The sequence below is a fragment of the Eschrichtius robustus genome, chromosome 3, assembly GCF_028021215.1.
Source record: "Eschrichtius robustus isolate mEscRob2 chromosome 3, mEscRob2.pri, whole genome shotgun sequence".
Classification (NCBI taxonomy): Eukaryota; Metazoa; Chordata; class Mammalia; order Artiodactyla; family Eschrichtiidae; genus Eschrichtius; species Eschrichtius robustus.
The window spans coordinates 95,956,717-95,972,186 of NC_090826.1; the positions used below are offsets into that span (position 1 = coordinate 95,956,717).

At 39.2% G+C, this 15,470-nt stretch overlaps 1 protein-coding gene across 1 annotated transcript in view; it reads left to right on the plus strand.

Moving 5' to 3' along the window:
• Positions 1-2,533: 2,533 nt before the first annotated feature.
• The window catches only part of GPSM2 (G protein signaling modulator 2), a 65,808-nt gene continuing 52,871 nt past the window's right edge, over positions 2,534-15,470 (plus strand). Inside the window, exon 1 of the mRNA XM_068540421.1 lies at positions 2,534-2,799. The gene's annotated coding sequence lies outside the window, so the exon portion shown is untranslated. The remainder of the gene's footprint in view (positions 2,800-15,470) is intronic.

Sequence of the window (15,470 nt, forward strand, 5' to 3'; positions counted from 1 at the left end):
ACAGTAATTCCATAATATCATCTAATACACAGTCTATATTCAAATTTCCCCAATTGTTTCTTAAATGTCTCTTCCTTCTTCTCTCTCTCTCTCTCTCTCTCTCTCTCTCTTCTCTTTCCCCTGTCTCTCTCTGATTTAGAACTCCATCAAGATTCACGTACCTTTTTTTGGTTTGTTTTTTCTGACAATGATGTTTATGAAGAGTCTGGGCTAGCTGGCTAATAGAATGTCTCAAATTCTGGATTTATTTCACAGTGCTTTTTAAAAAAATATAAACACATAAACTTATTTCCATGTTTAAAATCTCCCACTGGCTTCTGTAACAATAAAGCCCAAACGCAGTCCCCTGGTTTACAAAGGCCTGCACGAGCTGTATGCTCTCCTCTCCCTCACTGCACTTAAGCCACAGTGGCCTCTTTCCAGTTTCTCAAACCCACGAAGCTTGTCCTCACAGGCATTAGCTTTAGTCCTTGCGTTAGCTGTTCCCTTTGCCTAATGTGCTCTTCCCTGAGCTTGGCTGGAAAGTTGGCTCCTTCTGATAATTAAAATTTCAGTTTGAATACTGTCCTCTCAGAGTGGCCTCTCTTACCTTGACCCTCAATGTAAAGCAGTCCTTCAGTCACTCTCACACCCCCCAACTTTGAATTCTCTGCATGGTCCCTATCACAGCCTGATATCTTTCTTGTTATTTATTTTAATTGAATTCCAGGAGGGCAGGGCTGTGTTCTTTCTTGCTCGTTACTACATTCGGGCACCTAGAACAGTTCCTGACACATAGCAAAACGGAATAAATACTTGCTGAATACTGTGATGAATAAGCTGAAAGCTGAGGACTGAAAAGAAGCCAGGCATTTAAAGAGGCTGGGGTAAAAAACTTGCAGAGGGAACTGCCAGGGAGAAGGCCCTGAGAGAACCCTGAGGCTTAGTCTATTCTAGTGTCTGAGGAATGTCCTGTGTCCTTGGAGGGAAGTGAGCTAGCAGGAGGGAGAAATGCAGGAGAGTGGAGAGGTGGGCAGGGAAAGATGGTTTAGGGTTTTGCGGGTCATGGCAGGGAATTTAGATTTTATTTTAAATCAAATGAGAAGTCACTAAAGGTTTTCAAGTAGGAGTAGGAGTAGGCCATCTGATTTATACCTTTTAAAAGATAATTTAAAAGATAATTCAACTTGAGTAATATGGAGATAACTAATATGAGTGATAGAAAGTCATATGTGTAAGAGAAGATTTGCAAGGGGGAAATAATGATTCATTTCCGACATGATGAATTTGACATATTGTACTTCCTTTGTGGCTTTCATATCAACACCCCAAAAAGAATTTATGAGTAAGAAGAGATTATAATACCTATCTCTGAAATAGTACAGCCAGCTAATTCAGTTGTTGCTTCTAAGCACCTGATAGTAAGGGTAGTTGTTGATAATAATGATAACAGGTACCATTTATTGAGCAGTCAGGCACGATGTTAACCGCTTAACAAAACTTACCTCACTTAAGCATCACAACCACCTTTATTAAAAGAGGATTTACTATATGTGTTTTACAGCTGAGGAAACTGAGGCTAAAGAAGATAAGGATAACTCGTTCAAGGTCAATCAACCAGTAAGTGGCAGAGATGGAACTCAAATCCGGGTCTAGTTTGATGCCAAAGCTGTTATTTTAACCCCTTTGCCATTAACACGTTCTCAGTAAGAGATACTGAAAGTGGAGTTTTCTTAACACAGCCTTAAGCCTGTAAAAACCTTTAAATTTCATTTCAGTGGAGAAATACTTATTTGAGAAATAATCGGATTAAATACATCAGATTAGTTAGCCGAGAGAGATTATAGTCTTAGTATTTTTGTAAAGCACAAACAGACCTATTTTTCAGTTAACTTGACGCGAAGAGGACGGGAATGGAAATAAAACTTAGCCTTCCTAGTGTCTTTGGAATGTAGTTGCTTGAAACTGAGCAGAGCTGCCACCCAACTTTCCCGGGAACCAGCGATTCTGCAGTCAACACAAGTTTGCTTTTTTAACAGCTGGGAACGCCAGAATTGTGACACAGCCTCAAGAACTGAGGCTGCCTTGTTCAGACTTTCACACGGGTCCCTCTGTTCCTTTCATAGAGCCCTCTTTTTCTTAAACATCCCGCAAATGCCGCTGGGGGACTCATTCTACGGGGCGGAACCAAGCCTTCAGGACCGGCGGCACTTGCTTGGGCTTCCCATCTTTTAAAATGCTCTGCGCCAGACGCCGTCTGAAGGACGCTTTCTGGACGATATTTATCGCCCACCCTTCAGCGTCTGAAGAAGAAACAGGAGGGCAGGAAAGCAACTTCAACTTGGTGGTTGAGGACAGACGCCGAGGCCGCGGAGGGACTAAGAGTCCCAAGGTCCCCCTCAGGCCGACACGCAGTCCCCAGCCCACCCCAGACGGCGGAGGCAGCACGCCGATGACCCCGCCCCGCCTCGCCTCCCGCGCTGGCCATTGGCGTGTCCGAAAGACGCGGGGCGTTGTCGGTTTGAATGGGAGCGCCTGGAGCTGTGGGGCGCAGGCGCAGAGGAGGGGCGCGGCAGCGGGCGGGCGGCGCTGCGGGACCCCTGCGTGGCGGCCGAGTGGCCGGGAGACGAGGAGCGCCCCGACTTCTGACCCACGTGACCTGTGGGGGCGAAGAGGGGGGTTGCGCGCCGGCCTCCCGCGGTGCCTCTGCCTGGGGACCCGCCGGGGGAAGGGCCGCGGCCACCCGCGCGTAGCCCGGGTGGCCCCTGCTGCAGCTTCGCCGCGCGCGCCGCGCTCCCCAGACTCGCCGGCCCCCGCGAGGTGAGTTCGCAGGGGAGTTTGTGGGCGCCCCGCGGAGGGAGGTGACAGGGAGGGGGCGTGTGTGTGAGTGGGGGGCGGGCTTCTTTGTTCGCGGCGGGAGGTGCGCGGGGTGGTCGCGGGGGCGGGCGTCGAGAAACCTGAAGCTCGGGGTGAGCAGCAGCCCGCTCCAGGTCGAGCAGTCGGGTGCTTTCAGGTTGGAGATTTAAAAAGAAGAGTACATTCTAAGAGCTTCATTCCCTAGTTTTTTTAAAAATAAAAAGTACAGTAGGATACAACGACTTCTTACGTATTCGGAGTGTAACAAACATTAAAAACCCGAAACCCTGTGGAATTAAATCCGGGGCGGGTCGCGTTCACTTGTAGTCGTGAGTTTGGTGTCTAAGGCGGGCAGTCTTTTTTCAGACACCTGTGTTTACCACATTGACATTCATGGACTTTGGGGAAACCAACCTGTCGACTTACCGTAGGAATTGATAGTTGCTGCAAAAAGTTTTAGTAAGCATAGAATGTCAAGAAAGCGCTTTCCTGAAAATCTATAGAATATCTTCGAATACTAAAAAGTGGAAAACCTATAATTTCCTTGTATTGATGGTAACCAGTTAGCTCATTTTACCTGGTATCATTTGAACTCTTAAAGAAAACGAGTAAGGATGGAAATTCTATTTGCCTTAATGCATAATTTAACCCTCCCGTGGAGTTGAACGAAGTAGATTCTTGGCTTTCCTTTCAGTCGGCTTGTATTGGAGTCGCTGGTGGCGTGTGTGGGAAGTTGAATTTTCAAGCTGCCACTTTAGAAGAGTGCACGGAAGATTTCTGGCTTGATAATCACCAGTGTGATCACCTCTGATAAATACCACTTTTGCTCGGCTTGTCATTATTCAAGAAGCAGCTTTGGTTGATCGTTTAGAAGTCAGTAAGCAGCATTAAAAAGGGACAGATCGCTGTTGGTTGACCTGTGTGTGTGTGAGTGTGTGTAGGTGGGGACTCAGGGGAGGAGGAAGTCTCATACCTACTCTTCTTTACACCCTACCATGGATTCCTTCTGGCAAGCTCTTTCTCAGGCCATTATTTATAATATGAGGAGTGGAGCAGATACAGAGTAAAAAGTTGTGTGTTATTGTTTTAGAGGCATTCCCTCCAAATCCTCTTTGGCTAGATAAGCTGTTTAGTTGTATTTCCTTACGTTATTAAATCAGACATGCAGTGTTACAAATATTATATTTTAATATAAATCTCAGACTTGGTATTAGGCTAATTAAAACAAAGATAGGTTATAGTAGTTTTTTAAATGGCCTTGTTCTTAAGCATAAAATGTTAATAAGATTTACCTAAAAGATAAAAATTCTGTAATTACTTCTCTGGAATTTTAAAACTGAAAACCTGACATAGATTTAGACTAGTGTTCTAAATCTAGTCTAATAGATGTTATTTTTTATAATAACAATGGCAATTATCAGTATTACTACTCTATTGAGTACTTTTAAGTACCAGAGCCAGGCACTGAGGTGCTTTTTATAAATCATATCTCTAATCATCATGACACATGTTGGATAAGTATCATTACACCAAACCAACACTGAGAGTTTAACTAGCTCAAGATCGTATAACTAATACGTCACTGTGCTGAGATTCAAACCATGGCCTGGTCCCAAAGCACATGCTGTATTGCTTCTGTGTTTGTTTAAATCTCCTCCAGGTCTCTGGATTCCATTTGTAGAGACATAATCCTACTTTTAAGATGCCTGTATGTGCTCTGTTCTGCTGTGAACTGTGCAGAAATATTTCAACCCTTCTTTTAGGACAGCTATTTTCCTTTCAATGCTTTATAAGTCACATAACATTTTCAGTGTCCTTTTAATCATCTTTATAAAAACAGTAACAATATAAGATTAAGACTTTCCTAAGTTATTTACGTGACTATGAATATACTCTTTACTTTGGAGCAGAAATGTATTAAAGTCTGGTTTTCTCACTACCATAGGATTCTTTGCTGCTTCATAGTTCTTATCTTCTTCCCAGGCAAGAAATCAAAAAAATTTGTTGGACATCGATTATGTGCAAAGCAATTTGCTTGGTGTTGTGAGATAGCGGAGAGAAAGCTTCCTTTTCAATAATAGTTTCTGGAGTTTTTGCAGTAACTTCCTTCTGTCCTGCTCTATCTGTTGCTGCCAGTTTATCTTCCTAACACAGATCCAGCTTTGTTTTTCCTTTGTTGAAAAAATTACAAGGTTTCTCATCATATAAATACGAGGCCAAATACTCCTTCAGCCACGTACATATTCAGTGTCCCTCACAATTTAGCACCTTCTTAGACTTCTCTTTTACTACTGCTAACCCAGCGTGCTCATCCTGGCACACTTTATCTGCGATCCCACCTCCTTACTTTTGCTTGAGCATTCCCCATGACTGGAACGCCTTTTCTGGATTTGCCTAATAAGGTTTACCCATCCTTCAAGGTGCAATACAGATTTCCTTGCTTCCAAAAAGCTTTCCCTAGTCCTTTTTACTTAGAATTATTCTTCCCATATCATCTCATAATGTCACTGAATTGAACAGAAACATTTTTGCACTTAATTGTGATAACTTTCAGAAGGAGAAAACAGTTATATTTTCCTATGAAGAATTCTGAATTCAAACTCTCTAGGGATTCTTTTTAGGCATTTATAATCATTTTGCATTTGGGATTTATTTCTCCTTAAAAATGTGTTTGAAACCAATTTTGCCATTTCATAGTTCTTCTGTTAAGAGAACTGATTTATTGTCATTTACTGACTCAAGAACAATGCTCAGGAAAAGGGACCACTTCTTTTCTCCTTCACTATTTAGTTCTTCATACATATATTAATTGATTTAAGGTGATGGCTGACCATCATTGGTAGTAATAAAGGGCTTTTGGTCATATTTTCTGGTGACTTGGTGACGAGTTTTGCTCAAAGTAGTGTTCTCCCCATTGTTTACTAATAAGTATTTATCTTTTTTTTTTTTCTGACATAGTAATGTCCTCGTAAGATGATGTTTATTTTGCATTTACTTCTTTGAGCTCCTATTAATTGCATCATGTTTGTCCAATAATTTGTTTATTTATTAACAAAAGATTACAGATTGGAAAGGGCAAAGATTAATGTATATATTTAGGTTTGGTTTTTGTCTTTTTTTTTTTTAAGAAATTGGGCTTAGTGTGAATCATCAGTGTTTTGGGATTGCAGACATTTTCTTGTGATCACCTGGCCTTATAACCTGAGTAGTCATTTGGAATGTACTGAAAATATAATTGGGGTTGATTGAATTTTTTAAAAAAATTATCATTGTGTCTTCTATAACCTTGATATTAAAATACTGCTATGTGTCCAATTTTATGTGTTTACAGTAATTAACTAAAAATCATTTATGTGTCTAGTTGAAACTCTTCCAAAAGGTTATTAATTTTACTAATGGATTAAAAGTACAATATATTTTAAATTGTTTTATAGGAGGGAAAATTAACATTATTTGTAGACTCTGGGCTTCAGTTTGAGGAAAAATAAAACCAAGTAATAGGGAGAAAAATACTAATTCTTTATAATGAACATATATAAGACTTTTCTCCTTTAGTTGGACATACTTATATTCTTAAATATAAATAAGTAATCTTGTTGAAATAGGATTTTTGATTCATTAACTGCTTTGCAGGGAAAAAAGGTAACCAAGATTAGAGCTGTTGCATAAAAGAATCTTCCTTTTGTTCTTGAAATTTTTAAGCAACTGTTTCATCATCTATTAAATTATTGTAATCACTAAGGACTGTAATTTCAGAACAGCAGTTTTAATGATTAGCATAGTCACTGGCATAATTCAGGTTGGCTCCATGTTAATCTAAAAATAGATCCCCTTTCTAGTTTATCACCCCCTTCCCCCAGGAAAATATTCAGTATTCAACTTCTTTCTGATTTATCACGGGCTGCCAAACCTTAAGACACTAAGAGGCTGCCTGTGCAGTAATGATTATATCTGTAGTGCTTCATGTAGAGACGGTTGGAAACTACTGTTGAACTACAGACTTTCAGCCTATCTCATAAGTAGACTCATACACTTGGTCCTTTCTCACCGTTAAACATCAGTGCTAAGATGAAGGCTTGAAATATTCAAATCCCTTTCTTCTAGGTTACATTTTGTTTTAGTATTTATCTAATTTGAAATTTCATATATGGTGTTTATTAGTGTTTTGTTTATCCAGAGAACATATTCTTTGAAGTCCTTTTAGCTTTATGTGATGGATAAAAATATAAATGCTCTTCACCAAAAAAGGAAGTTTATATATAGTGGTTTAGAATGGTGAGCTTTTAGGTGTAAACCTTGGAAAAAAAGAAAAGGAGTTCTTATTTTATATTACTGAAATTGTTTTTGGATTATACAAACTTTGAAATAGTTGCATTCATTGTTTTACCTTTTTAATGTCCACAGCTCTAGACCTGAATTTCTTGTTTTCTAATCTGCCAAGAGTAAATATGAGAGTTTAAAATCAATAGTGCTTTTACTTTGCATGTATTTGCTGTTTTTCAGAATGACCCATGAGGTTTAATTTCAAATATACATGGGAACCCTTCTGACTGGTGATGTGCCTTTAAGATATAGATTTACTTGGAATCTAGAACCATTATTCTAATCTATTCATTGAATTTATTCTATTTATTTAGCTGATCAGTAGTCACAGTTTATTAGAAAGTTTTTATAATGAAATATGTATTTATTTAACAGTTACACTGTTAGTTACACTTGTTTTTTAACCTAACTTGGCCTAATATCTTACAGACTTATATTTATTGTTGCAGACTTAAAGGTTACCAATAAATTGAGATGTAACCTTAATTGGAGCACATACTTTAGGATTATATATTTGCTAAAGGAAAACTTTACTGATACAGTTTTTATAGCATACTCTGTGGCAAATTCTCATTTGTCCAGAATGATAGAGAATAGAATCCTCTGCTTTACTATGTACTATGATTGTTTATTTTATTAATTTCAGATTGTGTAAAGTAATTTACATTTGATATATATAATTATCAGTTAACACGAAAACTATGTCCAACACTATAGATAGATATAGATAGATACACACATGCGTATAATCTTGAGTTCACAGTATTATGTGACAGTTTGATTATATTATTGGTTTAGAAATTTAGTATGTTGAGTAAAGAATCAGACCTTTTATGCATTGCTTTATTTTTTTTTTCTCCCATTGCAATTTCTCCTTAATTTTGCCACTGACTCATCACAGTTTTTTGTTTGTTTGTTTGTTTTTTTATTTATTTTTGGCTGTGTTGGGTCTTCGTTTCCGTGCAAGGGCTTTCTCTAGTTGCGGCGAGCAGGGGCCACTCTTCATCGCGGTGCACGGGCCTCTCACTGTTGTGGCCTCTCTTGTTGCGGAGCACAGGCTCCAGACGCGCAGGCTCAGTAGTTGTGGCTCACGGGCCTAGTTGCTCCGCGGCATGTGGGATCTTCCCAGACCAGGGCTCGAACCCGTGTCCCCTGCATTGGCAGGCAGATTCTCAACCACTGCGCCACCAGGGAACCCCCACAGTTTTTAACATTGGAATCTCATTGGTACTTTAAAATTTTTTAGTTTTAAAGATGTGCAAAATTAAGAATTAGTCACTCATTCTACTTCCCCTCCCTGTCCTTCCCCATTTATCAAATTTTATCTGATATCAAATTTTCTCAAGTTATCTTTTTGTTTCTTTCAGCTATTATTTGTGAACATAGCACTTTACCAAGTACGAGTTTGATACAAATAGTCCTTTTTTTTTTTCCTCTCGAAGTATCACTCTTGAAATCCAATTTGTCAGTTACTGTGCATATTGCTGCTGTTCCATCTGTCCTCAAAATTGGAAATCTTGTAAGCTCTCTGTCACTGCTTGACCTTTGCCTCTCACCTAGCCAGTGGGCATTGTTTTCATTTTTTGTAGGTACTCTTAGCTAGGTTACTTAATCAAGTACCCAGTCGTTCTTGATCCTGACTTCCCTTGCTTTAGGCACTAATTTCCCACATCAGTCGTATATTCTAATGTCAAAATAATTTTTCTTGCCTTTGGCTCCTCAACACCTGCTACACTAAAATCAAGCTCTGAACTCTATGTTGGACTTTGCTTACTACACCCTTTGCTTTTTCTTACACTCTTCATATTCTTCTATGTAAACTTCCTGCTTTTACCTTCCTACTCCTGATTTTACATGTATCGTTCCTTATACCTGCCACCTTGTTTGCACTGTAGCTTCCAGATAAAATGTAATTAGAAATACATGTTTGGATTAGGTGACAAGCCATATTTAGACCATCTACAAATAAATTAGTGTCTGCTTACTGATACATAATTTGACAGAAAATAACCAGTTTACCTAGGGTAGTTACCTGAGTTTATAAGTGGATGTTTTGGCATCCTACTTTGCTACCCCCATTAGTACTATGATGTGTATTTGTTACTCTAACCTGTACCCTGATTTCTAATGTGAAAGAACTTTATTTTAAATGTGTTCTTCATTCTTCCTCAGTATTTATCCCAGTTCCAATTTATAAAGAGCTCCTGTATCTGATTTGAAACATTACAGCTGAAGGGATTTGGAGAATTTGAGCATTGTACCTTAGAGGGAATTATTAGGATAAGAGGAGTTTAAAGAATTTAGATTATCAAACCTGGAGGCAAGAAAAGTAAGTTATATTTATTATCTGATGGGTGTTACCACTTAATAGAGACACTTAAATGAAAAAATCAGGCCAAAAGTTATTGGCATTTAAGTTGCAGTCAGGAGTAGATAGTTTAGATTAATTGAAAGAAGGACAAAAGATACACAGCTGACTCTTGAACAATGTGGAGGTTAGGGGTGCTGACCCCCTGGGCAGTGGGAAATCCGTGAATAATTTTACAGTTGTTCCCCCGTATCCGTGGTTCCGCATCTGCAGTTTCAGCCATGTGGATTGTGTAGTACTGTAGTATCTATTTATTGAAAAAATTCCCCGTTTAAGTGGACCTTTGGAGTTCAAACCCATTCAAGGGTCAACTGTAATTGTAACTGTCTATCCGTTATTTTTCACAGTCACCTAGTTTGAAGATACTTTACTGCTAATCGAGTAAAGCAGGGCTGGGATTTATTGTTTCCTCTGATTGCATACCTTGGACAGTATCTAGAAGTCCACCTAGGTATATAACGGGAGTCTGCCTGTTTTGACCTCCTAATCAGGTAATTAGACATGAGGCGATCAGAGTTCTCTGCTAGTTGATCTTTCTATATGCTTCTGTCAGTTTCTGGGATATGGAAAATAATTATTGCTTTCTCTTTATCTATGGTCAGACCAAAAGATGCTGTGAGCTAACAATTTTGTTAGCAGTGAGGTTTTTGGAGCATTGTTTGTTAAACCCTGGGAGATGCTATTAAGGGCATATGTGTTTCTTGCAAATTATTAGTTGTAAGTCTTAATGGAGGTTGGAGGTTAAACTTGTTAACTTCTTAATATTCTTTCAAACCTATAATTTCCATTTCCTGGTCCTGTCATTAAATTTTATTATCTTAATTATTTTTAAATATTAAAAATAATTTAATATTTGTTGTAAATTTTATTAGTGCTATCTAGTAATATGTAAACTATATGTTAAATATGAAGTGGGTTTGTTAACTCCATGTGGAGCATGAATGAACACGTTAGTAAATTGGTTAGAGAGTTTTTGCAACATGAACCATTGAATCAAGAATTGCTTGTTTGGGACTTCCCTGGTGACACAGTGGTTAAGAATCTGCCTGCCAATGCAGGGGACACAGGTTCGATTCCTGGTCCGGGAAGATCCCACATGCCACAGAGCAACTAAGCCCATGCACCACTGAGTCTGCCCTCTAAAGCCCACAAGCCACAACTGCTGAGCCCACGTGCTGCAACTACTGAAGCCCGCGTGCCTAGAGCCCGTGCTCTGCAACAAGGGAAGCCACCACAGTGAGAAGCCCATGCACTGCAATGTATAGTAGCCCCCGCTCGCCACAACTAGAGAAAAGCCCATGTACGGCAACGAAGACCCAACACAGCCAAAAATGAAATTAAAATTTAAAAAAAAAAAAGTAAAAAAAAAAAAAGAATTGCTTGTTTGTTCAGTGAATAATTGTAAGGTAAGAAATGCTACTTAGGGACTTCCCTGGTGGCACGGTGGTTAAGAATCTGCCTGCCAATGCAGGGGACACAGGTTCTATCCCTGGTCCAGGAAGATCCCACATGGGCAGAGCAACTAAGCCCGTGTGCCACAGCTACTGAGCCTGTGCTCTAGAGCCCACGAGCCACAACTACTGAGCCTGAGTGCCACAACTACTGAGCCCGAGTGCCACAACTACTGAACCACACATGCCTAGAGCCTGTGCTCTGAAGCAAGAGAAGCCCCTGAAATGAGAAGCCCGTGCAACACAACGAAGAGTAGCCCCCACTCTCCACAACTAGAGAAAGCCCACACGCAGCAACAAAGACTCAATGACGAAGACCCAACACAGCCAAAAATAAAAGAATAAATTTATTTTTTTTAAAAATGCTACCTAATTGTTATAGAGATTGAAATTTAAGAGTGACTTTTGTGGTGGGGGGGGGATACTCTTCCTTTGAAGATAGTAAAGCCATATTATAACTTGTCTTTGGTAAAATGGTGAATTGTGTTCTCTGTTTTCGTGCTTATTTAAAAAGTTTTTTTAGTGGTTCTGTATGCAGTCCTAATCAAGTAAGGTATTTTGCAGCTCCATTTATGTACATTTGTTAATTAATTGATTACATTTTAATAGGTATGAAGTTAACATTTTTTTAACGGTTGGTGAATTTGGGGATTTCATTATGATCTCATGGCTGGAAAAATATTTCAATTAAATTAAAATTTAACTTAATGCTAAGTTAAGTTAATTCTAATACCTCACCTTCTGGCCCGTAGTATAAATAACAACCTAAACCTCAAAGTGGTAGTGGAAGACAGTTTAATTGACAGTGTAGGTGTTGTGTAATTTAGATGCACTTTGGAGCTATTGCTATGAATATCTACACTAATTCCCTTAATGTTTTTTATTAAGGAAAAAAAGTACAGTGGAATTCTGAACAAAAGGAAAAGAGAAGATTTGTTGGATTAATAACTGCTACCTACCTTTTCATCTTTTCTTAAGACACTGCTTCCTCTGTTGGCCAAGAGAGAGGATAAGAGGAATAATATTTTGTATTTCTTATGTGCCAAACTGGTATTAATATGAGAACCTCATTCCCTCTAGGAAGCTTGTCAGTGTTCCCAAGGCTAATCCTTTCCACCTTCCTCCGCCTGCTCTGTTCCGTACTAACCTCTCTCTAACTATACTTAATTAACAAAGCAGCAGGAGTGTATTATTTAGAGTCTAATTTATGTTATAGCTGAAATACTTAAAAGGATGTGGAAGAGGAATTAGGCTCTATTGGATGGCAGCAGAAGGGAGAAATGGGTAGAAATGGAAAGATTGCTCAAAGTGTGGAACAACTGTCTAAAAGGACTATTCAAAATTAAGATTAGCTGCCTTGTAACCTTTCTGGGAGTGTTGTAGTAGTATGTTGGACTAACTGACCTATGGGGTTGTTTATAATGCTGGATTCCAGGAATGAATGAATGAATGAATGAATGAATAAATAAATAAATAAATTTTATTTATATAAGCACATATATCTTAATTTTACCTTATTTGTCTCTCAACTGTTACCTTAAAGGTTATAGTTTACTTTCCTCTTTGATTCCATTGTTGACCCATTGGTTTTTTTAGTAGCATGTGTTTAGTCTCCATGTAATCATTTTTTTCTCATTTCCTTTTCTGTGGTTGATTTCTAATTTCATGCCATTGTGGTCAGAAAAGATGCTTGAGATAATTTCTATACTCTTAAATTTGTTGAGGATTTTTTTTTGTGCCCTAGTATGTGGTCACTCCTAGAGTATGTTCCATGTGCACTTGAAAAGAATGTGTATTCAAGTTTTTTTGGATGTAATATCCTGAAACTATCAGTTAAGTCTAACTGTTCTGTTGTATCATTGAGTATCTCTGTTGCCTTATTGATTCTGTGTCTGGAAGATCTGTCTGTTGATGTGAGTGGGGTGTTAAAGTCTCCTACTATTATTGTATTCCTATCGATTTCTCCCTTTATGTCTGTTAGTATTTGCTTTATGTATTTGGGTGCTCCTATATTAGGTGCATATATGTTGACAAGTGTAAAATCCTCTTCTTGTATTGATCTTTTATGATTATATAGTGTCCTTCTTTATCTTTCTTTATGGCTTTGTTTTAAAGTCTATTTTGTCTGATATAAGTATTGTGACCCCCACTTTCTTGTCATTTCCATTTGCATGAAATATCTTTTCCATTCCCTCACTTTCAATCTATAAGTGTCCTTTGCCCTAAAGTGGGTCTCTTGTAGGCAGCACATTGTACACTCTTGTTTTTTTAATCCAGTCTGCCACTCTGTGTCTTTTGACTGGAGCATTTAGTCCATTGACATTTAAGGTAATTATTGATAGATATGTATTTATTGCCATTTTAAACCTTGTTTTCCCGTTGATTTTATATTTCTTCTTTGTCCCTTTTTCTTTTTCCTTTTGTGTTTTGGTGATTTTCTTTTGTATTATACTTATGTTCTCTTCTTTTTGGTTTTTGTGAATCTGTTGTATGTTTTTGATTTGTGGTTACCCTGTTTTTCAAGTATGTTAACCCCTTCCTATATCTACTTGCCTTAGACTGGTAGTCATATAGGCTCAAACACATTCTAGGAGAAAAAAAATCTACATTTTCTTACTCTCCGCCCCCACATTTTATGATTTTTTTTTAATATTTAATTAATTAATTAATTAATTTTATTTTTGGCTGTGTTGGGTCCTCGTTTCTGTGCGAGGGCTTTCTCCAGTTGCGGCAAGCGGGGGCCACTCTTCATCACGGTGCATGGGCCTCTCACCATCGCGGTCTCTCCCGTTGCAGAGCACAGGCTCCAGACGTGCAGGCTCAGTAATTGTGGCCCACGGGCCCAGCCGCTCTGTGGCATATGGGACCCTCCCAGACCAGGGCTCGAACCCGTGTCCCCTGCACCGGCAGGCAGACTCTCAACCACTGCGCACCAGGGAAGCCCACATTTTATGACTTTGATGTCCTCTTTCACATCTTCATGTTCATCCTTTTGCTGCTCATTGTGGTTATCATCACTTTCACAGAAAATTTTTTGATTTTTTTTTTAATCTGTGTACTGGCTTATTTAAGTGATTTATTTTCCAGTTGTGATTTTCTCTTTCCTATAGATTCTTACTTCTTTTCTATTTAGAGAAGACCGTTTAATATTGCCTTTAGTTTAGGTTTAGTATTGCTGTATTCTTTTATTTTTGCTTGTCTGAGAAGTTCTTTATCTCTCCTTCTATTCTAAATGATAATCTTGCTGGGTAGAGTATCCTAGATTGCAGATTTTTCCCTTTTAGGACTTTGACTATATCTTGCCACTCCCTTCTGGCCTGCAGTGCTTCTGTAGAGAAATTAGCTGATAGCCTTATGGGGGTTCCTTTGTAATTAACTCTTTGTTTATCTCTGCTGCCTTTAGAATCCTCTCTTTATTCTTAACTTTTGCAATTTTTATTATAATATGTCTTGGTGTAGGTCTGTTTGGGTTTATCTTGCATGGGACCCTCTGTGCTCCCTGTACCTGGATATCTGTTTCCTTCTTTAGGTTTGGAAAGTTTTCAACCGTAGTTTCTTCAAATACATTTTCAATCTTCTTTTCTCTTTCTTCCTCTTCTGGCATCCCTATTATGCGTAGGTTGGCATGCTTTATATTATCCCATAGGTCTCTTATATTGCTTTCATTTTTTTTTCATTTGACTTTCTGTCTGCTATCCTGATTGGGTGATTTCCATTATTCTATCTTCCAGGTCACTTATTCATTCTTCTGCATTATTCAATCTGCTCTTCATTGCCTTTAGCTTAGCTTTCGTCTCTGCAAATGAGTTTTCTAATTTTTCTTGGTTCCTCTTTATAGTTTCTAGTTCCATTTTACAATACTCTGCATTTCTGTTGATAGCCTTTCTTAATTCCTTCAGTATTTTCATTAGCTCCGTTTTGAAATCGGTGTCTATTAGACTGAAGAGGTCTGCTTCATTTTTTTCCAGGGGAATGCTCTTGGTCTTTTAACTGGGAGTGGTTCCTCTGCTTCTTCATTTTGCTTATATTTCTCTTACTCTGTGAGTTTAGGAGAAACAGTTACCTACTGCGGTCTTGGAGGGCTGTTTATATATGGGGGTGTCTCTGTGTTGCTTGTGTGGGTTTAATATATTTGGTGTGCGGGCTGTTTTAGTATGGATGTCTGTCGCCTCTTTCCTCAGCATGTGCTGGTTGTCATCCCGTTGATAGAGGGTGTGCCCATGCGGTGGCAGGTGCCCCGTCCTGGGGTCCTTGGTGGTGGTGGTGGCGGCTCAGGCACGCCCCTGGAGCACGCGATGGCAGCGGAGGCGGCTTGCAACCACTCTTGGATTTCGGGCAGGTGGTTGTGGGGACCTGTGACCACTCCTGGGGTCCGGGAGGGTAGAGGTGGGGACCCCCGACCACTCCTGTGTCCAGGAGGGCAGCAGGGGGGGGGGGTCCCGTGACCACTCCTGTAGAGATTATAGTTTATATATGATGGTCTGTTGTTTCTC